Genomic DNA, 26,862 nt, shown 5'->3' with positions numbered 1-26,862 from the left:
TAAAAAAAAAAAAAAAAAAAAAAAATTCCAACCCTTTAAACACCATTCTCTAAAAAAAAAATGTATGCAAACCAAACGTGTCCTCAAAGAGGCCAGAGGAAAAAAGTGGGATAGGCATCATAGGATAAACGATTCTTTCAGATTTGCATGATACTCTGATAGTGCTCCTGTATCCAAAAATGATATTGTTCAAATTTATACAAAAGCTAACACTATAGCCTAGCTCCCCACCCAGCAGATGCTGTAAGATACACCTAAGACTTATTTTCATGTTATGTTTTTCATATCCACTTTATAAAAATAATTCTCTTAAATCTCACAAATCTTGTCGAGATATCAGGATTATACAGTGAGGCAACTGCCTACTGAAAATATGATTCATTCACCATATTGAGCAAACCCCTAGTCTCCTATTAATTGAAAAAAAGAAGAAAAAGAGGTACACTGAGAGCTACCACCACCACCACCGTAACCCACAACCTGTTTTCTCTGTACCTGTCATATAGGCTGTGAAGTCACTGGACAGGACATAGTTCTGCATTCACCTCTTGCACAGCCCCATGTATAGTGTAAGCACACATCGGAAAACATATAATTATTGGCAATAATTTATTAACAGCAGATAGTTAACTGCAGACACCCAATTTCTCTCCATCATTTGGCCTGGTGGAAAATGCCCAGAGGGAAACCTAGATGCTCTCCAACTGGTAAAAGCAAATGCAAAAGCTTCCAAAAAGAGGTATTTCTGGTGATTCATAAATTTCTGAAGTTTTGATGTGTCTTCCTGTGCTAACTGCTCTTTTGCTTAGCAGATTATCTTTCTTTCCCTCCCTGCCTCTACCCTCCAATTCGGTTTCACTGTTTATTCATTTCTCCTTTTTCAGTGTCACATTTCCTTTCAACTACCTTGTGTCTTCATAATTGATTTTTCTTCTCCCTTTCTCTTCTCCCTCCCATATTCAAACTGCAGCTAGTCTGATGTTTGCTGATATCAACTGTTCATGGATTTTACCACAAAATTCTACTGATATCACTTGCCCTTGGCTACTACAGGAGATTATAAACCCATCCCCATGTGTTTCTACATTACCAAATAAAGCTGGTCTTTAGGCATTACCAAAATAAACAGCATTAGCAGCAATTAGATCTGCTTGATTCAAATCGCACTACATATGGTTACACCATAGATTTGCTTAAATCAAACATGCAAAAAAGCATATAAATTTTCATTACTTTTGCTGATTTAAAGCTTTACAACTTTTTAAAATGCCATTGAGGAGAAAAACCCACAAACACATTTCTGAGGTTAAATACTGCAGTTAAAGTAAACCAGGCTTAAAATAAAAGTTGGCATTTTAAAGGCCTGCAAATAGGATCAGATCTACCCGGTCTGGATAAACATTAATAAGCGGAGCTCCGTTCAGATCTAACGTGAGATGTATACATCTGCCAGTCACGTGAGCACTGGCGTCAACTCTCTTTAATTTGCAGCCACAAGGTCTGGAGGTTGAAAGAGGTAAAATAACTCAACAGAAAGGTCCACTAGGACATAGATTAGGATTTTACACTTTCAAACCTCTGTTTCTGTTGGCTGCAACTCTGTCTTGATCACTGCTGAGCTTGAGCACTTGCCCACTTTACGTTTTTAGCACTCTAAAGATCTAAAAAAATGGAATTCTTTATTCAAGCTGTGTCTCAGCCTAACACATCCTAAGCAGCATGTTCCTGGGCTAGGATATTTCTCCCTCCCCACCCACTTCCAACCCCATCAGAGCTGAAAAATGACAGGGCAGTAATGAATTAAATGATGCTCTTGTTCAGCTGCTGGTTTTCAGTACTATAGTTCTCCTTCTGAGTAGTCCTGGCTAATGTTTTCTACGATTCCCCGCTGATACCCTGTGGAACGCTATCCTGCTGTAAGCTACTTGTACGAGGAGCCCTTGTTCCTCTGGGCAAGCCATTGGCATGATAGGGCGCTGGGTGCTGGGAGGGAAGCAGTTCTTGGTGGAGAGCTTTGCCTTTCCTCTCTCACTGAAGGACATTGCAGAGTGGAAGCATTTCGGACACATCTCTGCCTCTCAGCACAGCAAAGCAGAGATAAAAATCAAGAACAGGAAAAGTTTCTTTTGGATTTGGAGTTGGTTTGTCTGGGACTTTGGCTTTTTTTTCATGCTAACCCATGAGAAAACCTGCAGTAAGGATCAAAATCCCATCTCTTGGTTTTGGTATATGGGTCCCATACTGCCCCTTGGGCAGCCTACCACCCTGCTTTCCACAAGGCAAAATGCAAGGCTGCAGTCTAGACTTACAGCAATGACATGCCTGATGTGTGTAAGACCAGAAGAAATAAACTACAAAAAATGAAAAATAAGACTTAGCATGTGCTCTGTTGTGTGTACGGCCATGCAAAGGACACAACACACAACTTTTACATATCCTGTAATCTTTATGCAGATGAGTGTATTGTAAAATGAGGATTCACCCTTAGAAAAGAAGAGCAAAAGTTTAGGAGTTAACAGTTTAGTGGAAGAAGTTTATAACAGAAAAGTCTAAATGTAGCCTGCAATATATAATGTGAGGACTGAAAAAGAGATGGTAGCAATATACCATCAAATCCTTTGCCAAAGCAAATGAAAAAGTCACCCGGGCAGATAACATCTGGATATGTGCAATCTCAATTTAGTCAAAATCCCAATGTAAACAAGTCCACTGATAGCAGAAGGGTAGTTAAACATTCCACTAGCTTTGGATAATTGAAACCATCTTCCTCTTCTAAAAAAATAACAAACCTTTCAATTATCAAACCCTGAGGAACAGACTGACAGCTATTGGAAGGACTCCATTAAAATTTCAGGTTTTCACTTTGCAGGCAAACAACTCTGCAAACAATATTTTTGTTTATACAGGTTAGAAATTACCAAACTGTCAAATGGCGTAATACTTGTAAACACTAGTAACATACAGTATATGGATTATAGATAAACTCAATATATTTTGATCTGATTTATTAGAATTAGAGATACATTTCTGCTAATTCTATAATGGTATTATTATTTCCAGTGATATCAATATTAAAAGAAAATTTCAAAGAAAATGTTATTTGTAGCTGTGTAACAACGAGTTTCTTTAACGTGCTCACACCACTGCAAGAATCCTAAAAAAATGGTAGCAGTCACTGGGAATGGTAACAACGCAGCAAGGGAATTCAGTCTCAAACAGATTTCATTTAAAGGCTGTGTAGGATCAGTGGAAATGTATCATATTACACCAACCTAATTATATATTGCAATAGTCATTCAGTCAACCCCTGTGTCAACTTACTGCATTAGTATATTATCACTGATAATGAAGTTTTGACAGTAATCTGAAACATCTGCAACAAGTACCATCAAAGCCATGGAATACAAGACAGCATTAAGAAAATACTTCTTTTTTTCCAGAGCTAACAACTTAATATAGTTCTAGGGTAAATGTCACATTCAAAATACCTGTAATCACATATGAATCAACTTCCATGCCTGTTGCTTGAATGTACATGAAATGGAATAAACTATACATTCCAGCAGTATCAAAGCAATTTTTATGCCACAAAGCTGAAGCCTGTAAAGCAGGTCAAAGACAAACGCTGAAGAGCACTAAGGGGTTACAAGAAGAAAAAAATTCCACTAAGTTCCATTGCAAAAAATAACAATTAAAAAGAAAACATCATCAATGTGTGCCCCAGCAAATCCTAACTGGCAACTGTCTAATTAAAAAATAAATTCTAAAAAGTCAAAAATTCGGTGTTCCTGTAGCTAGCAAAGCTAAAAAGCTCATTTTTTAAAATAGGTCAAGTCTTTCATCCTCATGTAACAGTGACAGAAGCAAGTATTAAACTGGTTGATTTAAAAAGAAAGGGATTATCAGAACATTTATTTGCACACAGTTATGCAGAAAAAAATCACCTCAAGTGAAATTCAATGGAGCTATATTACGTTTAGTAGAATACACAAGTAAACCTGATAAACAACAGAGAGAACTTGAAAATAAGCTATGAAGTTTCCAAAAAAAAGAAATCAAAGAGGAAACCACATATTTAAAAAGGTAAGACATGCAAAACTGAAGAGCTTGCTCACCAAAAACTATCTAGTTTACATGAAAATAAAAACATTACATGGTGCATGCGATGTTCATTGATAACTTCATTTTAAGATATACCATGTCCTGACTGAGAGATCAACTGACTTACTGAACTCTCATGCACTGCAGAAGGTAAAACAAATATGAACTAGCTTTTGGGTTAGGGCTGGAGATGAATTGCAAAATATGGAATCCCAGAATTGATTTGCACAGTAAAAATCACATTCCAGTGCCATTTAACAATGAAGGAATCTGGAAGAGATTATCTGACTTTTCTTGAGCACACCATGCCCAAGTATCTGTGGACAATATTTCCATTAGTGCAAAGATACGGGGATTTAACTTTCAGGGCAGACACCGAGACAGCCTCAAAATTAACCATTTTGAAGGTGTTATTCTATTGCCTTGCACTTTGCATAAACACAGCCTGGACACATTCTGTATTACTGTATCAATGAGATACGGCTGTGTTAACAGTGCTGCATTAGACACGAATGGCACAGTTCCACCAATCTAAGTCTTTGTGCTTAGATCCCATTTTTCTATTATTCTCTAATGTTGGGACGCTTAAATATTATCATTCTAACAATGAAAGGATACATGGAAAGAGGTCTTAAAGTGTTCGTTTCAATCATTCATACTCCTGCTACATTTTGGTAAGGTATGACTCATTAGCTGCCATGTGTCATGGCTGTACTTGGGGAACGTTTTGTTCATTTTAAACAACTTTTTTCCTACTGAAGAAAAGAAAACCCATTCTAAAGTGATTTGATTGTCCAACATTATACTGCCCATTAAAAAAGGAATGACTTCTTTCTGCTGGAACGTGTTTCCAAATAGAAAAACTGATACTGAAAACAGTAGCTAAGATCTGATTAGTAGACCTATTGATCTCCTGAATCAAGTTTTGAGAAAGAGAACATGTGAGGAGCCTGTGCTTTTTTCAGATATTATAATTCAAATATTTAAATTACATTAGTGTGTATTCATTCTTAGTTTCATGTTAATACAAAGGTGTGTTGGGGTAGTTTACCTGCTGCATCATGTCACAATTCAGCCAGACAACAAAGACTTTCAATTAAGTGGCACCCACAAAATAGCACTGCAGTGTGCCCCTCCAGGGGATCCATCTCTGGAAAATGCTCAGTGTCCTCTTTTAATGTACATTGTGAAAAAAAAAAAAAAATACTTCATAACTCCACCCAAATGTCAAGCTTTCAGCTTAGAGATTCAACACTCCAGAACTGGAACTTCCAATCTCACCAGTGGACACTCCTCTCCTCCCTCCCCAAATTCTTCCAGGAGAAAACCGAAACAAAACACACGTTGCATCTGAGATTCTATGCGCTATATATTTGTACTATCTTAAACTTCGATCCCCTGTGCAAGGCATTGAAGGTAATCATGGGTACATCTGTTTCTGTCGTATTTAAATTCATAGCCTAATTCAATTGCAAATAATTAGCTATTTATCACCATGAAGTTCACATTATAAAATTAGAAAGGGCCAACATGATCCTAACCATTTAACAAAAGACACAGACCTTAAAAGGAGGAAAGAGGAGAAAAACAAAACAAACCCTAGCAATCAACCCCCCAGTAAATCAAACACAATCAGTTCTGCTTGCCCATCATAGCCCTGCACAACCCAAATCCCTTTGTTTTTTTCACAGACTCACAGAATATATCGCCATACATATCAGTTAAGTCCATCTTTCTTTTTTATTACCTGAAGAGGAGAATTATTTAGTCAAAATAACATGAGTACACAGCTCTGGCAGTACTGTTGTGACCTCGGTTTCTAACACCTACTTTGGAACACTACTATAACTCAAGAACTTTTTTCACTTGCAAGGACATCTTAATTATCCCACCCATGACATGAATGTTTTTGGAAGATAAAGTCTGTAATTAACTTGTTGCCAAACAATATGTTTACTGTCCCTGAAGGTCAGTTCTCGTATAAAGACATAAGGACACTTAACTTTGGGAGATGGGTATTGTAACTGCCGTCAAACATTAACCAAGTGGTCATCCATTATCTATAGTAGCAGCAATACAGAGGATGAAGATATTCCAAGCACCATAAAATGGCTGCGTTAATATAAACCTCTATTGAGGCTTGCAACAAATAAGTACAACTAGAGAGACAGTGCTTGACCCATTGTAACAGGATTTGTTAGAAATTCCACTTAATCTCAGGAGTCAGTAGTGGGAGAATTTGCTCAGGGCAAACAAGATTGCTTCTGTCCTATAGAAGTCTGTTTTTGCTGATTGCCCTTGTCAGGAGAAACTACATTTTGAAACTCTTTTTAAAGATTTTACCAAAACAACTGTAAGGGCTCCTTGCTTTGTTTAGTTCTGAATTTACACTAGAAATTTGCACAGACCAGTTTGAGTAAGAAATCAGTAATGTGAGAAGGACAGGGGGGGAATGGGTATAACGAGGTTTCATTACCCCTGCAAAGCCATGAAGGGCAGCGTAGCATTCCTGGTACAATTCCTATACCTAAGGAGCTCGCTGTTCCAGGCAAATGAGAAGGTAAACATGTTTCATTAAAGATCTCCTATAATACATCAATTAGGTGTATATATGAGCTAGAAGAGGTACAAAGAGAAAAAAAAAAGGGCCAACAATGGAATAAAAAAAGGAAAATTATAATAAAGAAATATACGTGAAGTGCTTCTATGCTGTTGTGCTCAGTGTTACTCAGTCTCTGACTCACATCCTCATCATTATTCTTTATTCCAGCAGGAAACCTAACAGACACTTGGCCCTCACTTTGCCTTACGCTCTGCTTACAGTCAGAGCCAGATGGAAGGAATGGAGGGCAAAGCAAAGCAGCTAAGAAAATCAAGGAGGAATAAAATAATCTTCGTGCAACAAGACATGCTCTTCTCATCCTAAGCTCACAGCACTCCCTCTTTCACGTACAGGACCAGGTAGCAACTGAGAACGTGTGTTTCCCTCAAAGTGTTGGACAATATGGGAACTACTTGTGAAGAAATGGCATATGGAAGAGCCTAAACATGGCAAACAGGCAAGAGTGAAAAAAAGTAAACAGGAGAAAGAAATTCAGATGAGAAAAAAGGAAAAATGGAAATGATGAATATTCAAATAAGGGAGAAAAAGATTTAACTACAGATGGGAAAATATTAAGAATTTAGAAAGGGAAAGAAATGAGAAATTAGGAATGCCAAAATCACAGAACATAGGAACTGGAGGAGGAAGGGGCGTCTGGAGACATTCACATACAGGTGTGGCCATTAGCACTGCAGGGAACTAGTGAACAAAAAGTTCTTTTGGCATACCGCGGTCCATTAAAGAAGATACTTTGTACCTTTCATGCAAAAGTAGTTGATTCACAGTCTCTCTTATTTGAAAAACCCATGTATGTCAGCACTTTAGATACTGGAATAGCTTGTTCGTGTTGAAACATGGACTATTTGCTGTTTTTCCGTTGAGAATAGATTAGATTTCAAATTCCCCCACTTGGTTACCAAAAGCATTTCCATCAGCTGGAAACACTTTTCAATCCATCTTGCCAACTTTTGACCTATGCTAGTTTCTTTTGGAAGTTGAAACCAGTCAGGATCAGGCATGGATAAGCAATTCTCCACTGAGAGCATGTCAAATAGACACACAGCCTTCCCCGAGCCAGAAGGCAGCAAATGTGTATTTCCTGGGAACGGACACTTAGTCAGAGCTGTTCATATGGAAGCAAATAACAAGAACCTATGTCACTCTGCAGTTTCTCTTGTAGACGAGTGTGGGCATGACACATGCTGTTCATTTTCTGAAATAATATTGGAGAATGCTGTTTATATGCTGCCTATAGATCGTCTAATTTAAAGAATGCAGCATATTAAAACAACCGAAAAAGGCGTTTGTTTCTGCAGCATAAAACAAATAGTCTGATTAGTAGACAAAATAATTGACATACTGTTAACACTATACACATTTGCCTGAATACCATGGTATAATAAGCCATTATATGATAAGAGAAGACCAGCTAATCTCAGCCCAGAAACATTCAGTCTTATTCCTTCGCTGCTGTCAGTGATCCCCCTGAAGTGCCAGCAAGTTGATTTTTGCCCAAGCTCTCCCCTTATGTGTGAAATGGAAGACAAAGACCTGTTGCTGTGGCTGGCTGGCAGCTCATGGCACCTGATCCCACAGCACTATTATCTTTACGATACTGCAGATGGAAGTATACCTAAGTCCTTCCTCGCGTTCTTCCCATCATTCCCCTTCACCATCCATCCACACATCTTACTTTTTTTTTTTTTTAAAACAGGTCATCACAAGTCCAGCTCTGATGTCTCTTTAATTTCCCAGATGATCTGTTGAGTTACTTGCCGTTTGCAGGAATGAAATCTTCCCCGCAGGCTGGTTGCACCCAGCAGAGAATATGGATGCCTCGTTGCAGCAGGAGGAGGAACATCAGAGCTGAAGTCATTATCCCCTTCACCACCACCACTCTCCATCCTCTGTGTAAACTCTCTGACAGCATTCCCCCCCTCATCTTCTTCTAGACCGTCAAGTAAAATGAAAAGGTTAAACTTGAAGGCTTGTACATGGCCTTTGGGTTAGATATCCACTTTTTAAAAAACCACCCTACATACAGCAAAATATTTTTAAAATCACAAAAACATTAATGTTCAAGGGCTAAATTTGCTAGCTTAGCTGAATTACATGCAAAGTCTAATACTGTTCTGCAGAGAAATGCTCAATACATGCTTCCCAGACTGACTGTTGGAAGCTAACTTCAGAACCAAAACCTTGTTCCAGTATGCAACAACACGTCGCAGGTGCAAATCCCCATGCGTTGAAACACCATACTCCTTTACGCTGCTCTTCATACAAAACTATAGGGATACTAAAACTGGAACAGATAAGTATTCTTAACTTCAATCTGGTCAAGGTTTCCCTTTATGCCCACGTTTCCTTTTCTTGCTCTAATGGAGGATACTTGGACAATCAAGCAGACAGTGAGAAGTACAGACATGGAGCCGTGAAACCTTCTAACTAAAAAGCCTGCTGTGAATCAGACTCACTGGGATCACAGGCTACCACTCCATTTCACCCACAGCAAGAGCCATAGGTAAAGCTTTACATGGGGGAAAAAAACAAAACAAAACACACCAACAAAAAAGAGTGTTACTAAATATTCCGCTTCCAGTGCTACGTGCCAGCAAAAGTCCACGGGATGATGGATTGCCCTGCAGACTCCCTCCGCATGCAGTCACCCATGGCTCACCAGTGGTGTTACCCCCAGCTGACACCTACTGAATGGAGCAACTTTCAGGGTAGTTGATAAAGTCTTTGAAAAACATCAGCTTTTAGGCTTTCAGTCTTTTACAGTTAATTCAGAGGTAGAGGGTCAAAATATATGAGCCTTGGTTTTGCATTAACACCATAAATGATCAAAACAACTCATTAGCTATGATTCATCTATTTGTCTAGAAACAAGTAAATGTCAGTACTGTCAGGAAAGAGAAAAGTTTATGATTAAGCTCCAGCTATATTCATTCCTCATAATATCTGCTTGAAGATAGCATTCAAAAGCATTTTTAAGATTCAGCGCTCGATTTTCCATCCACCTCATTGCAATAGTACTGCAGAGAATTCATACAAAAGAACATTTATGTAGAAACACACACCTTTACATTCGATATTGTTTTATGAAACCATTTTGCAATTAGCTTAATTTTAAGGCGCAAAAGTAATTCAACAGAAAGTGACATAGGATGACTGGAAAAAGTAGAGAAAGCGATGGTGTTTAAACACACGTAGACATCAAGTCAACGATCTTCTACAACTCAATGGAAAGCTCACGTGCAGTGCTCTGTTGTCTTAACTGCCCGTTTCAAACACTGACAGTCTTAACATTTCTGCTGCATGAATTTTTGATCTCCCCTCAAAGAGAAACAAGGAAACCACACAGCTTTCCAGCATGTAGAGGGTAACTAAGCAATTCATATCACGATCTCGCTGATCCAGTGCGTCCTCCCCATCAGTGAAGAGCACTGAGGGAACCCTGAACTGAGAGTCATTTTAGGATGCTTAATTTACATGATGTTCATCTTTATTTGTTCAAGTCATAGCATGGATAAAATTATAAAACCAGGTAGGGCACAGTGCACAGAGATCACCTTCCTGGCTCATGAGAAAAGGCTCTCAAACGAGGAAAAGAGCTGTTACACTAATGCAAGCTAAGTTACTAATAACAATAATAAAATATTATACCTTTGGGTATTTTGAACATGAAATTAAGTCATTTATTTGAAGTATCACATAACAGCTCTAGACACAATAGGCACAGGCACTTGATTTTTTTTTTTTTGATGTAGGAATGCATTTTGCATGTAGATACCTAATGTCCTGTCATGTCATGACTGCAGAACAACAGCAGATACTTATCAGCTCAGCCTTAATTATTTTACTCCCAAGTGAATACTGCTTTTAGAAAGAAATAAATTGTAATTTTATCCTGGAAGACCATTTCACACAAATGGGACAAACTTATCTGATTTGTATCTATTCTCCAATCATGCAGAAACTTAGTATAAAGGAATTTAAAATAATTCTAAAAATACCCAGCTGCTATTGCCCATAAATATTGCATCTTCCTCTCTGGATAAAATCCTTCTGAGGGAAATAGCTAAGTTGCTTAAGGCTTGTTTTTCTTAAATCTCATATGGACATGCCTCAAACACTCATATCACTGTTCCATCAAATTTTAAATCGCCTATGTGGAAATATCTACAAGTTCAACAACGTTCCAACTGCTTGTGTTCTGCTATTTTGGTGTTTTAAGTATGTTACTTCACACAGCAGAACAAAGTTTGACATTAGTACTGAATCCCATAAATCGTCACTTTAACAAAATGCATTCCCTCCAGGAGGGATAATACAGGCCATATGAAAGTCCCCATTTTAGCTTAAAACCTTCTCAAACAACCCTAATTGTTTTCAGAAAGTCAATGGCAGTATTGTGCTCTGTCTGAGGCACAGAAGCAGCGGGTGAGTTATATTTACACGTTAGCTCATTTTTGTTTGTGTTTTATTGTGGTGGAGGTTTTTTTTAAAAAAATATGAGGAGTCAAAACTAAAAAATGAAATGAGACGTGAATTCAACATTAATTCAATAGCACTGACTCTGGAACAAAAGCATGATAACATCGTGCTGGAGATGTACAGTTAACATTGTGCTAGAGATGTACAATCCTTATCATTTTTCTTCATCTCTTCAAAACATTCTACTGAGGAAATGGCCAATGCTATAATACGAAGACCAGTGTACAGTAGATAAACACCAAAAAAATAGTTTTGCCATAATATCCAGTGACTCAGCATGTCAGAAGCTTCCACAGACTTTACAAATACCAAAGCTTATCATGTTGCAATAAATTCCACTAAACTAATTTCTTAGAATGCTAATTGTTGCTTTTACAATGGCAAAATCAAGACACCATGGGTATCACTCTCTAACGGGAACCCAGCAATCTGGTCTAATTGTTAATTGACTAATGAAAGTTAATTTTTAAGTTGGGGCAGCAGAAATTTCATGCACTAAGACAGCAACAACAGGCACAGAGTCATCTGCAAAGGTTCAGGTGTTTCTCATGTCATCTTCTTAAGAGAGCTGCAAAGAGAAGGAAGTGGAAGCGTGCAATTCTTTAAAGAAAGCTGTCCAACTCTTCCCATTGCTCTTGCCTATTCTTTCGATTTGCGTATCAGGAACATGCCACCAAGCCCCTCTCCAAGGACGAGCATGTCCCCTATCAGCTGAAGAGCAGCCATAGCAAAGGATGCTCAGTTTTCTAAACATATTCCCATGCATTATCTCAACACCCTGCCTTCCCTCTTCCGTGTTTTCAGCCTATTTACAAAGGGAAGACTTGGCTATTGCCAACCTCTCTACTTTTCCCACAGTACACTGTGAAAAGGATTTCTGCATGCTAAAAATCAGTACAGCAAAATGCCAATTTTTACGTTTCTCCAAAGGCTGTCTCTGGAAGGCACAGTGCATTTGTGCCCTTGATTTCACCTAGACCAGACCAGCTGGTTTTAGGGTACAGACCCACTCAGAAGCAGGGGAGGTGGACAGGAATGAAGGCAGATAGATTCTACTACTTTCTGGCTAGAAAAAAAAAGAAAGCCTGCAGTCCTATTGCTATAGACAAGCGGCCTATGAATCCTCCCTTGCTCAGCCCCAGGAGACACTCTTCAGAAGAACTAGCATATATGTGCTGATCTATGGGTAATGAAGACTCTTCTTGAATGCCGGCCTGTGTCACAGGTTTAAGTAGCCTGTGGGGTCCTGAGCTGCCCTTATCTCACCTGGGTGAATATAACTCGCACTAAATTAATTTTCTCAGTGAGAGAAGAGAGAATCAAAATTTATTCCCGGATCAAAATGCTTTTTGCTTAAAGAACTCAGCAGTCAAGAAAAATGAGGAGCAATCATTTGGTTCCCATGACAAACAAAAGCTTCCTTGCCAGTAGACACTGTATATAGACAATAACCTGTAAGTATAGTGTAGCACGCATAGTAATAAGATGGTATTTTGCTGTCGTGGATTTCTATCTTGTAGACACTAGTTTTTGGTTCTAAACAGAAATTTTTAAAGAATCAAAATATTATGTATTTTCTATTAAATAGCAACATTAAAATAGTTACAATTAACAAACACTTAATTTTTCTCACCCCCCAGAACATCAGCTTTATTTAACATGTCCTAATTTAAATACTGAGACCATAAATAGTGACTAAGAAATCATCAACTGATTCCAAATGGAAGGAAGAGGAAGTTGGGTTTTTTTGGGAAACTATTATTTTATTTTATTTTATTGCAATTAATTTGGTAGTGCACCAAGCTACCACCAGAAATGTCACACCAAATTACCTTTATTTTTATTAATCATGGCAGGTCAAATAATTAAAAACCTGAAGGTGTCTTGGTAATGAGACTTAACTCAAGGACATTAATTTACAATGACATAGGTTCCTCCTTTCTGTATTACCTCACATACTTAGTAAGAAATCCTTGAAGAGTCAAATTCTTATGTCATCTAGAAATTATTTTGATCACTCTCTATCCAAACTGTATTCATTTTGCTTCTGATACAACTTCCAGTTTTCACCCTGTCACATCAGCTTGGCATTTAGTGACTTGATTCTGTTTCAAAAGATGTCACAAACCGTGCTTGTCATCACTTGCTGCATTACATAGACCTCAGTGGGAACGATGTCACAGACCAAATAAACCCAGCTTTTGTTAGCCACCCACTGATTGCGACGTGTATGAACAGTTCTGGACATGCAGTTTATAAAATGGCATAAGCTGGTATTTAATCCATCAAAAATGTTTGAGTGAACACCAACTCTCCATAGTTTTTGGCATATTTCTGAATATATTTTAAACACTTGTGACAGCAGTGTTTCCTCAGAGATATCGATTGCATCTATTTCTTTCTAATGGTCTTTAATCAAACCAAATCAAATAATTTATGCACCATTTCACCATGATGCAGTATGTTTCTTCTTTTTTGGACTTTGCGGTTATTTCTGATTGCTATGTTATCTCAGTTTTCTGAACACAGCACCTGTAAGAGTGGTCAGTGAAAATAAACAGCAACAGTGATGCAGTAACTTGCTCTTCAACAAGGATGAGACTGAATATAGGCTCACTGTATCCAGTAAGTACAAAGTAATGCCCAGTCCTGAAGGTGATAAACGGATGTTTTAATACTGGACATTACATAAATGGATATTAATATGGATTGAGAAGACAGTGAAAACAAGATTAAAATGCAATCCGAAGTGCTACTTCATTTTATTTTTACAGGGATTTTATTGAGGCTCAGGAAAACCCCTGAGTTGAGAATCGGTGGAGATTAAGAGAATACTTTAGAGAAGCATAATCTATGCTTGCTCTGTTCCTGCTCTTCCCTTTGCACTCATTTATGGGCATTAGGGGACTTGCTGCCTTTTTTTTTTATTTATTTTATTTTCACACCATTCTAGAAACACAGCAATAGCCAGCTCCACGCATGGAGAGGATGGTGTAAGCTACTAGCACATTTCCCAGTCCCCAAACTTATTTAAAATAAAATCCTCAAGTTGAGGACGTAACAGATATTAAACTGATAAAAACATATGCTACACTTGATCTTTGCCAAAAGGTCAAGAAGCAAACACGAGTCAGCAGACTCGATGGTTTCTTGGTCTGATTTGGTGAGCACACCGAGACTGAATCATCCTAAGATTTTAACACTGCAGTAGCAACAATTATGTAGCTTTATCACTCAGATTTATTTCAAGAAGCTGCAGACAGAGTACAGACCCCAAATAACTCACTCCAGGATTTCAGTGAGCTCATGATTTTGCACACACAGCAACTGTTCCAGGACGGGAACCTGGGAAAGCTAACGATGCCATGTCCAGCCTCCCAAAATATTCCAGTCTTGGTCTGATTATTTCCTCTATGGAAACTAAACAAAAACGCCCAACCTAGCCTCCTGCTGCCCTGCTACCCCGTGCCCGAAACACTTAAGCAATCTTCTTGTTTCTGAATCATTATGGGGTTATTTTAGAACCTCCTCCCCACAGGTTAGAGAGCAACACATCTCCCCTACAGCAAGTATTTCACAAAATTCTAAAAAGTTGAGGGACGTTTTCATAAATAACATACTAAGGACAGAACTACATACTGCAGTGCATTTTCTTCATGCTTGCAGGACTCATGAGAGCATCTTATATGCTAATTCAAAGACTCCATCTCAGTCCTGCCAAAGCATGATTTTTAATTACTCTGTATCAAACTCCACAATAAATTAACATAGAAAGTGTCCACACACAAGGAACACTAAGACAATTCTGCTAAAGCATCAAAAAAACCATCCCTGCGCGTGGAAACTAAAAATGTCTGTTGAAGTTAATGAGTAATAACAGAAGATGTTTGAGTAACTTGGAACAAGACAACAATTTCTTAAAAGTTATTTTCATTTTCAAGAACACTTTGTAAACAAGCTTGGAAAGCTTTTTATTCCCCATTATATTTTCAATCACTCATTATAATCACTAATTGTTTGTATGAGTAGAACAGTAGGTCAACAGTAAAAGGAGATACATTGTCACAGCAGAAATACCCAGCTAATATACTGATGCTGGTGTTCTGAGCTGCACGAGAGAGCCAGCCAACTATAGGGTAATTGGGTTACTTTCAACACAGAGTATTCAGTCAATCAGTATCAGCAAATCTACTGGATTTTAATGAGTTAAAATATTTTAATAGCATAGCTTTGTTCTTTAGTTCAATCACCTTTCCCTAAGGCTCTGAACAACATTTAAGCATGTGCTTAATTTGCTATTGAAGTCAACAGAACTTTCAGTGAATACTGGAAGTTAAACATGTGCTTAATGAGATTTACTGAATCAGAATGCGTAAAAACCGATGTGAGCAGAATCAAAGCCCAGAGGCATTAGTCAAGTCCACCCTGAGTTTCCTAAAGATACAGGGCCTCCAAAATGAGAAAGAAAATTTCACCATCATTATGATGTCTACTGTACATCTGTATTTCTGAAATACTTACATAGCAAAACACACACCAGACAGTACAGGTCTTTAGATCAGGAGAAGGAAAAAAAACCTGAATTCACCCTAAAATACTGACTGGAAGCTTTCATGGAATTTTGTTTGGTATCAGTAGTTCAGCAATACCCTTTAACATGAGGCAATGGTTGATTTGTCTCATGCTTCCTCCCAAAAGAAAATGTAGTACAATTAAAATGTTTTGACTGGGGGCAGGAGGGAATGGAGGGATGGAGTTAACGTATGTATGTTTTAGCTATCTGTCGCTCTGTGAAAAAGGAGGAATGTAATCCAATATTAGTATCTTACTGCCTCAATCATTCAGGCAAACTGCGTAATCCTCTCAAACCTGCATGTGAACATCTGCATTATACCAGATGATACTCGTTCTCAGATTAAATTAAATTACCAGCATGCCTTTAAGCTGCCTTTTTTATCACCAAAGACTACCATTTCTTCCTAGTGCAGAGGAGTTTAGTTTAACAAATAACAACTCAATGATCTTTGAATGCAGCATCCAAAATATAAAACTGTTCTTTACTATTTTGTGTGACATTTAAATGGCTTAAGTGAACATTTAATTGCAGTGCAACTAGTAAATATTTTCCTTGATAGTGAATATTAAAAAAAGGATTTGACTCCAAGAGAAAAATTCTTTGGATTCCACACTCGCTATAAATGTTCCAATCTGACTTAGCAATATTTTAATTCTTTCTCTTCTAGCTTACACAGAGGATCTGGTTCTGACATCAAATGTCAGACAGATTTTTATTTTTTTTTCCTACCCAGAAAACCTAACAGTGTATTGGAGAAATGTTTCGCGATTTCTCTTAACAATATACTGTCACCTACCCTTTCTCTACTATGCTGTCAAAATCAGCAGATCTGTTAAAGACAAAATTTTGCAAATTTAGATTTTGAATGTAGCAGTTGTTACTTCAATACGGCAGTCATTAGCATGGAAGGAGTTAATCTTCCCTACTCTTTTTAAAAGCAAAAAAGTCTAGGAACAGCTGTCACTCAGGTGATGAATACAAGCTGCCAGCCTTTGAAACAGCAGGTACAGCATTTGAGCTCTGAATTAATTAGCATTCAGAAAGCCTAAACACCGCTTGATAACTCTGCAAGATAATTTTTGTCCCTTCCTGCAAATTAATATTGCTATTAAGATGAGCAAGGACACAATGCAGATCGTAATTGTACCCACTAAACAAAGTTTCACAAATAACAAATTAGAGGTTCTAGCCAAGAATGCATCAAGTCAAATAAAGCATTGCTTCAAATACAGGACAGGAATTCAGCTTCACTTTTTCATGGCATTCACAAAACACATACAATATGATTTCCTGTGTAAATGCATGAAATGTTTTCTGCATATGAGCACAGGCTTCTCAAAAGTTCAAGTTGCTAAACGTTAAAATAGTGGCTTTGTCTCCAAAGCATTTGGGCTACTTCCATACAAGACCCCCTTTTAACATATGCATATACACTGAAATGACAAGTTAGCAAGGCCTCGGAGATTATACTTAAAAAGCCTTAAAAAACAAGGCCTCCACCAAATGCTGTTTCAGCACTGCATTGAAGCCTAAACAACCCGGTGTGAAAAACCTTCCTCCTCTATATATCATTTCATTTAAACGACGAACATATTTTAAAAAGCACAAAAATGATTGATGTCAGAATTTAATGATGTTTAATAAGTAGCCATCTGTCAGCAGTCAAGGAGTAAAAAAAGCAGCACATTATTATGTCCCAAAAGATTAGAAATATCGATGCTAATTAAAAGGCACATTATCATTATTTCAAAGCAGTGTCTAAACACTAATCAGACTTCAAGTCCAGTGAAGGGGAAGGGGGAGGCTTATGGATAGCAGTGTTCCCCAAATGGGTCACTTGAGTTGGAAATCTCCAAACTAGTGTTACGATGGGGTACAGACTGGAAGTTGGCAAATAGCAGGTAACTCCTGACTGGGTGGGCACGCAATTAAACCCTGACCTGATGTATGGAAAGATTATTTATTTTTAACTCAAGTCATCAGAAGAAACCTTTGGTACATTTTTACAAAGAATTGCAAAAGAGGAGAACTATGCTAAACATGGCATTTCACTATTTATTTTTTTCCAATTTTCCATACACAGCATTTCAAAACAAAATAAAACTTGGCATCACGGTGCCCAGACATATGATTAATTGCACCATGCTAAGCTGCAATGTACTAGGTATTTTTAGCTGAGAAGTGGATTGATGTCACATGCGCGTAAGGGACTTGCATGGCTGGTTATGACTGAAACCCACACACAACGGAACAAAATCCATGAGCATGGCGTCTGTGAAGCATTTTTGACTATCTGGGCCTTGAAGAACTCCCTTCTGGGGTTCAGGGCTGCTTCAGCTCCTCATGCTGAGTGCTATGGAGGAATAAGGCACATAAAGGTAGGTGGTTCAGGCTGCTGCTAATGTTTGCCTGGAACTCTGCCTTCAACGTTAATAGTCAGTTTATTACCTTTTAAAACGTAGTGTTTATTGACATTTTCATAATTCATCTCGATCAGAACCTCTTTTAAGCAAACAGACCTCTCCTCACCTCAAAATCCATGTTTCATGTTTGAACAGAAGCAGCCAGCAGCCCCTAACATGCTTTTTATCTTCATATGTAAAAAGCTGACAGGACTCTTGGCATTTATTGCTTGCAGAGAGGCAAAGTTATAGGCCATTGGCAAATGTTTTCCTGCCCTTGGGATGCAAGAGACGTTTAAGCAAGATATGACTGAGCCCACATCGAGGAAACTGTATGTACAGTCCCAGGTACAGCAACACTGACTCTATGACTCTCGTTCATCAGTTTACCAACTTCATGAGGCCAGTTGAACAGTTTTGTGATGCCAGAGGAAAGGAGCGCATGAGTGGCGCAGGATACTGCAGTGCTGAAGGGAAGTAAAGCACAAACACGAAGTAAAAGGCATACTGGGAAGAGCTGGAGAAAACAGGGCTGGGAGAATCATGTTGAAAGTATGAGAAAATGGTAAAACAGTGTCACAGCCATTGCTGCAGAGAAGCACAGCTGCCCGGGCAATCGAGGCCCAGGGGCATGAGTACCCATACATAATTAAGAACAGTCATTTTTTCCACCATATTTTTAACAGCAAACTTTTTCACCTGTAACTGCCGCTATCAAATTACCATCCCCACAGTGCAACGCCACCTCTAGTCTTCCTCCTCAGGTCAAGGAACCCATTCATCACTGTCAAGTGAAGCATATTTCTATTTTTGCTTGTCATTTTTGAACCATTGCTTCACACAGGTGTGACCTCTGATCCTAATTTTCCTTCCAACACTCCCTTGCCATACTCTCACTGTCCTCCATTATCTCCTCCCTAAGAAATATTAAAAAACTTAAGAAAGATGTCCCTGGTTTTGATTACCCTGTTCCAATCTAACTCCTTGATCTTCAGCATAAACACTTCAATCATTCTGGCATTTTCATTGACTCAAATTAAATGCAGAGCCAGTAATTATTTCACAATCCCCTTGCCCTTTCGTACACAGGTCTTCTGCCTTACACAATGACAAAGTATTACCTCCCAGATCCTTAAACAGTTCAGATACTTCAGATATGCTTTGGATATGAATCTGACACGAGGGGACTCTTAAGTAAACCTTGTGAGGCTTACCCAGTACTAATTATTAGCAATTACAGCGCTTTTCTAATGTTGAGCTCCAATGCTCAAACATGATGCAAGCCATATAACCATGCAATTGTTCCACTGATTAACAGGTTCCTCAGGGTGATCATGAGCACTAGGTACAAGATCCCCTGTATTTTGCAGCCTGCTGAATGTAAATTAGCAGGAAAAATTAAATTCACAGTACTGTGTAGGCACATTCGAGACAGGAAGTTTAGACAGGCATACAGAAATGAAAAAATGCCATCGGTATCCAGTTTTACTTATGTTATTTACTTTCATATTCACTATATTTGTTTTAAACTGTCACTGAATTCCTTATTCTTTGTGCTTCACAGATTTGCCTTCTGACTCTGTGCAACTGTTGTACATTGTATAGCTGTCAGAGCAGAAGTGGAATGTATTAAAAGCTGGATAATTGTAAGTTGGGGCATATGGCACTAAGGAGAATGTAGGAGTTAGTGGGAAGAAGGGGGTTTTGTTTTGATTTTTTCAAGTGTCCGGATATGACTAAAGCTTTTTCCGGTGGGCAAAGAAAATATCCCTTGTTTCTGCTTCTCCACAATTTGAAAAGTTGCTTGCCCCCCCCCCCCCCCCCCCCCCTTTTTTTTTTTTTTGGGGGGGGGGGGAGAGAGAGAGAGAGAGAGGAAATTTAATTCTAATTTACATGAAAAATAATAAACCTTCCTTCTGGTTCTCTTCTTCTGTCCCAAGAAAATATGTTCTTAAACAGCATGCATTACATTGAGGTTTTTGGAAAAAAAGCCCAGAAATGAGCTAGCTGCTGTGTAAACATGTCAGACTTCATAGCTCACATGCATTGAAATGACCAGCACAGTTCGCTCTTCTCAAAGGTATTGCTTCAAGCTGATCGCTGACTCCAGACAAGAACACAGCTCTGGTCACAGTGAGTTTCTGAGTATTTTCTCTGCAGCTGCAGGGTATAGAGGGTTTTCTGTTTGTTTTGCTTTTTTTCCCCTTTTTCATATGAAACCTCGGATTCTGAAGTACAGTTTGGCAGCACAAGCCTGAATTTGCTGCCAGTTTCCTAGGGTACAGAATCTCTTATAATACAAAGCCCTGACTATCTTCTTGCCCAATAAATAATCAAAATTTTGCACCATGATCTTCCTTAAAAATATGACTTCTTGTTTTTATCTCTCGGTTGCAGCTAGTCCTTTCTGTCAACGGGGCTTCATCCATAACAAGCCTGCCTGTGACATGTTAGGTCCCAATGCATCTCTTTAACAAATCCCCCACGCACGGCGTGGTTCACAGAGTGCACAGGTTGCAAAAAGGACCGCAGAGACAGAGTCTCTCTTCACTAATGGGATCAGAAAGGCTGCGCTTTCACGTGGAAGATGCTCATCAAATGAGAGGATGGGAGAGATGGTGCGCTGTCAGGGAAGTCCAGGCATACGTACTGCATTTTAGGTGCAAAAAGAACAACAGAGCATTCGTGATATTTGTATTCCTGAACACCTCCTCTGTCGGGTTGAGTTACTGGTCACGTGTTTACTGCTGTCATGCTGGAAAGCTGACCCAGGCAATGTTTGCTTCACACTCAGCGATTTTAAACGTTTTTTTTACTAGGCTTGAGGGCTAGCATTGTAGAACTCGCTCGCTAGGGCTGGTCCTTCCTTTTCTCCTCCCCTTTTCTGTCCCTGCCTCAATTTTACGCTTGCTCACTTTGCCCAACACATCAAAAGAGCAAGCACAAGGCAGTAAAAACTGAACAGTTTTGCCAGGGGTGAATTATCAGAGGCTTCCCTTGATTTCACAGAAGAAATGAAGGGAATAAACTCAGTGAGAGCTATTTGCTCTCCCCACTTAATTTGTTTCTTTTTAAAACCTCTCTGCCCCTGTATCAACAGCAGCCCACACTTACTGCACAGTTGTGGAGGGGAGGAAGGTGACAGACACCAGCCTGCTCTCCCGCTTCCTCCAGCACCCTCACCGACCCCTCTTGCAAAACGCTGTTACACTGTGTGGCTGCTTTCTTCCACTTTCTCAGGGAAACGGCTCCATTTTCATCTCATTGACAAGGAATCAAAAAGTGTGCTTTAATTCACTACAGGGGCCTCTGACACCTGGGGGGGCCATTTGTCCCACTTATCTGGGATTTTAAACCAATTCCCACATGGCTGTCTGGGCTTCTCTGAAATCTTCCATCAAGCCAAGATTTTCAGCTCACTCAATGACCAAAAGTGCTGCAAAAGCTGCTCTTGATGGGTGCCAAACTGCTAATAACTGAGAGATTACAGTGGCCATGTAATCAAAAATTATTTCAGTATTTCAGTTTCATCTTTTGAGATGTCTGAGAAAAAGCGTATGCCTGTGGCTGTGTACACACCCCCATTCTCTAGCAGAGTGAAACCATGTAGCTGAGAGTACTTTGAAAAGGAGATGTCTATATATTCTGTTCTTGCACCAACTAGATGGTGCAGCAGAACCAACACAGTGAAGCACAGTGATGGGGTTAGCTCACATACTGCATCATTTTATATCTCACCAAATAAAAACTATAAAAAACATATATCCGTAGTAACTTTTCAAATAATTCTATTATTTACTTTATGTTCTAGTTATTTAATGTTACAAGCAGTTGAGACACCTGAATATAAAAATTCACCTTGGGCTTTCTGCTGAAATGCTGGGATTGCAAAACCTCCACAGGATATCTTTACACTTAAGTACATACAGTTGCCAACACTTTAGAAAAATTCATACACACAACTATTGTCTCCTATATACAAAAATCCTAAATGAACTAGAGGCATTCGTTAATAATCTGCATCAATGGGCAGAAATTTCTTCTCATGGACTCCATAAACCTCCAAATACTTGCAAGATAAATACGTTGCTGTTGTATAATAAGACATGAAAAAAATTTGGTTTTGATTAAATGCTTGGACCTAATTTTCATTATGAGCCTATCAATGCTTGTACCAAGCACAGATGGAAAGAAGTATGAATTTATCTAATCTTCCCTTTCATATGTTCATAGTAATATAAATTTAGATTTATTGTATTATTGCTAACCAAACTCGAAATCCATTCATCTGGGGAAAACATGTGAGGAACACCCAGATTCCTGAATGGATGTTACTTGTTTGGGTAAAAGGAATTAGGCCACAGGCACTCTACATACCTTGTAATTAGGTGAGATCCTGAGAACTTAAAAAAAGGAGAAAAAGAAAAAAGGGGCACCTGAACAGATTTTCCCATCTGCTTTCAGAATGGCTGGTCAATCAGCTGCCAGCTAAACAACTCAAAGAAAGACCAAAAGTTAACTGACATTATGTACTAACTGTTCAAAAAGAGCACAACAGTAGCAAACCCACACAACTCTGCCTCTTGCCAGCATATGCTATTATTTCAGGGAGACACTTGTCCCTGCTTCACCTAATAAATTGATTTTATGTGCTTATATCCAGTAATGTCACCTCAATTTAGACACCTGTTTAACTTTTTTTTTTAACTGAATTAAAAATAGAAAGACCTACTTAAAGACATCTTACAAGTGAATCACATCTCCTGGAGGAAGGTAATACTGCAAAAGATAAACAGAAAAATTGCACACATTCCTTGTAATGGCCAAAAACTTTGGCTTTTCAAGGCATCTGGTGATTGAAACAAGTCCACTGGGACCACATGGCATGTAAACAAATTTGTTTAAACATCAATCAACAAGATCTTTCCATTCAAACCCAGGTCAGCTGCACTGGCAGCTGTTAAAAGCAATGACTCTCCTGTCCTACACAGAGGCTGAGTGGGTGGAAACACCATTCTACTTTTAAAACATCTCCCTAAAACCTCACACTTTACACTTTTCAGAATTTATACGTGCTACAAGACAATTCCTGGGGATACCCTCCCCAATTCCTTCCTCCATTCTCTTCTCATTCCAAATGTTGGAGGTTAAAACCCCAAACCATTCTGTCTAAACAGCAACCGGTGTAATTTTCGTACATTACTCTGTATTGCTCATCATGATTGCCATAATACAGTTTAGACCGGCTTTACAGGGTAGTAACATAATGCAAACTCTTTGAGAAAAAAGCCACGGAAAAACATGTGATCAAGTTGCAGGTGATAAACAGTCAAGAATAACAAAACTCAGTCTTCACTGTGAGTGAACAAGTTACGCACATAATCCCTTTCTTAGATATTCCTAGCACACTGTACAAGAATTTTAAAATGTGCTGCACATGACGGTTCTCCTAATACCTTCAATTAAAACACTACCAGAAGTTATAATGAAAAAGGATTACTTTTTTTTTAATACATTAACATCTCAAGCTCCTGTTATTTTACATTCTGGTAAGAAGGAAATGAACACTGAAACCACATTTTGGGATTTAAGATAATCATAAGATTTTCAGTTGAAGGGCAGGAAAGAGGCTTCATTTTTAAATTTGCTTTAACAGATACAAGCCTTGTGCTCCTTTATTATTACAAAGACTCTCATTTAAAATTTCACCCTCTTAAACTCCCAACATTTGTTCTCAAGCTGCATCTTCCCTCTGCCCCAATATAAATGACAAACACAGGCTCCCACTGAATGAAAGGAAGCTAGTCAATAATTGGCTTTAGTGTCATTTCTTGCTGTCTCGTAACAGCCTCCAGATTTTGCTCTGAATGCAAAATTCTTAGTATCATCCTATTTTTCATGGTGCTCAGCACATGAGCATGTGACTACTTAAAATAAAACAAGGCTATTTGCTGTTTGCAAACTCTCCCACTCCCATCAGGAAAAAGCGTTTTATCCTCTCCTGGATAGCAACTGGGGTACGAGGGCACAGCAAGATGAAGGCCAATTGACTCCAAGATCTTTGCATGCCTATGTGAAAAGCTGTCAGGTCCCCCACTAAAGGTATTCAGCACTTTTTAGCATTTTATGGGGTTCAGAGCATCGCTCCCGCTTTCAGTGGCAGCTGTAAGAACTGTAGTTTCCCAGGCCTCTCTCTCTTTGTTCCAGAAACAGGACATTGCCAGGTGCTGTCTGCTTGATGCAGTAACGCCAGGTCCTCCACAGAGGAGACAACGATGGTGGCTGTGCAACGAGACAAGTCTTGTCTCTTCTCCTTCACAAGGCTCCCACCTCATGATTTCGGCAGCAAAATGAGACAGGGAGCTCCTTCACAACACAAGCCTGATTCCTAGAGCTGTATCATCTCCTGCAACCAAAAAATCTTCTGGGCTCTATGATCACATCGTTAAAAAATGAATTATGATGGTCACATACAAAGGAGAAGACTTAAGCAAAAGTGTGAAAGTGATTTTAACTCTCTGACCTTCTTTTAATGCAGAACTTCTCCATTAATTTCTGGGGTTTGGAGGCTGGGAAAAAGATTGAAATTGGTTTGTTTGGATTATTTTTTTTTAATATAAACTGGTTGTTTGGATTTTTATTTTTTTTAATCTGAACTGATAAAGCCAAACTGATATCCCACTACGGAGCAGCATATTGATGCCAACAGGGATGTACCATCAATTCCAAAGATCCATTTATCAAAAATCTGGTACCTAAGCAATTGAAGTAAAAGACATAGCAGATTATCTTCTGTGATAACAGGATGATAACATACTTATCTGCTACCATGCTTCATAAGTTATTTGCTAACAGCAGAGAAAAGTTAATTCCGGATTCTTGATTAAGGTGCTGCACTTGTTACAGATCTGTCCCATCCAGCTCCATTCCTCTTGCAGAACACAGCTAAAACATTAAGACCTCTGCTGGGCATGAGACAACAGGGGTTTCCAGTGCCTTGTAACTTTGAACAACGTGGGTAGATGTTTTACAAGTAAAACATAACCCCTTAGGAATTTTCAAATCCTTGCTCAAAAGCATGAGCTCTGCTTCTTAATAAAAAAAAACTTTGGTTTTTTGTTTTAATAAGGACAAAACAGCATTCTACTTTACTCTTGGTCTCATAAATTCTTCAACTCTTTTCAAATGGACTTTTGGGAGAAAAAACATGCCATGGCACACAACGGGTATAAAAAAAAGTCTCAATTCAAACAAGTGAAATATGAAGAACTTCTGAGCAGCTGACAAAAAGAATTCAAAATGAAAAGTAATAAGCAATGTAAGGTAAAAATGCTACCTGCTCCACCCACAATTATTTATATTACTGGAGTGCTTGGAGACCCAAACTGGCAGATGGTTCCCCACCAGGAACTGTAGGACAATGAAGTCCCTGTTCTGAAAGGACTTAATGTGTGTTGCCCTTAAAATCATACCTGGTAACACTGCAGCGCACCTCCAATGAGAGCTTGAGCATAATGTGCCACGTGGAGAACTATGTCCCACTTACAAAAACAAGAATTGATTTAACAGATTAGAATAAATTTGGGATCTAACCATAATATGATGTAAGGCAGAATATAAATTCATTGCCACCTCTAATATATTTTGCCCAATTGCTCTGCCAGGTCATATTGACCTGGGAAAAGGAAGTACGCATACGTGTGCAATTCTGAGTGCATTATCCATGCACCTCTTTGAGAAAGAATACCTATGCAGGATTGATGGCTATGGACAGCATTTCTAATGGCCTTTTTAATTGGCACGATGATGATTCATTGGTGCCTTCACAGAACTCCAGGAGTTCTCATTACCAAACAGCATGGTGTCCCAGCACACTGTGTGGGTGACCGTTATTACTAAATAGTCACCAGATCATGACACACAGATAAGATCAATTTTATACAAGCCCAGGAACCCCAGAAATTGAAGCTGACTAGTGAGGCAGCGGGAAAATTGTTTCCTTCTTAATATATTATTTCAGCAGTGCCCATATGCTCAAAGAAAATAGAAAAGGCCTTGAGAAGGATAATGGAAATGGGCTATGTACGTAATGAGGATTAAATACGCCATGCAGTATTTCTTGCCATTGCAAAAGTTTACGTTTGCTCACAGCTACACACAGCATATTGCAATTATCCCCACAGACATGAGCAGAAGTTACCCAAGCTCAGCCTGGTTACTACAGCTCAGTCATCGCTGGGAGAAGAGCGGGTGTCTGCAGGAATGGCCATCAACACGAATACCTCAACTACACCTAGCTGCTGCTGTCTTTCACTGAAACGCCTCGTGCTTCTTTTTGCACAGGACCCAACTTAGGGGTCGGCTGAGGCTGGCTAACCTGCTGCTGGCAGCCTGGCAGCCCTGCCCAGAGCAGCCACCACACCACAGGCAGCAGGCGTGTGGGGCCCGCTGAGAGGAGGCAACGTGGAGAGGACCTCGAGGGTTGCTGCGTGTGCTTTTCGGGTTTAGAAAGCTCTCATCCGGCTTCCTTCATCTGTCCTTCTGCTACTTCTCAGCACAGCCCGAGCACAGCACCCAGCGCTCACCCCCAGGCTCACCACAGCCCATCTTGCTGGGTTACTGACGCTCGCTACGCTGGGCTCACAGCTAAAGGCTTGGGGGCTTCCCGAGCCGCCACCCCCCTG

The 26,862-nt window shown here is 39.1% G+C and overlaps 1 protein-coding gene and 1 non-coding gene across 2 annotated transcripts in view; both read right to left on the bottom strand.

Annotated features, from left to right (window-relative positions):
• The window catches only part of MACROD2 (mono-ADP ribosylhydrolase 2), an 892,593-nt gene that overhangs the window by 472,415 nt on the left and 393,316 nt on the right, over positions 1 to 26,862 (bottom strand). The window lies entirely within an intron of this gene.
• On the bottom strand, positions 14,135 to 14,324 carry LOC118451870. The gene has a single exon (XR_004841450.1). It is a non-coding gene; the product is annotated as a U2 spliceosomal RNA (small nuclear RNA).

The sequence above is a fragment of the Egretta garzetta genome, unplaced genomic scaffold (genome assembly GCF_000687185.1).
Source record: "Egretta garzetta isolate BGI_Z169 unplaced genomic scaffold, ASM68718v1 scaffold252, whole genome shotgun sequence".
Classification (NCBI taxonomy): domain Eukaryota; kingdom Metazoa; phylum Chordata; class Aves; order Pelecaniformes; family Ardeidae; genus Egretta; species Egretta garzetta.
The sequence above is the reverse complement of the archived record's forward strand: the minus strand, read 5'-3'. Positions and strand labels throughout refer to the sequence as shown.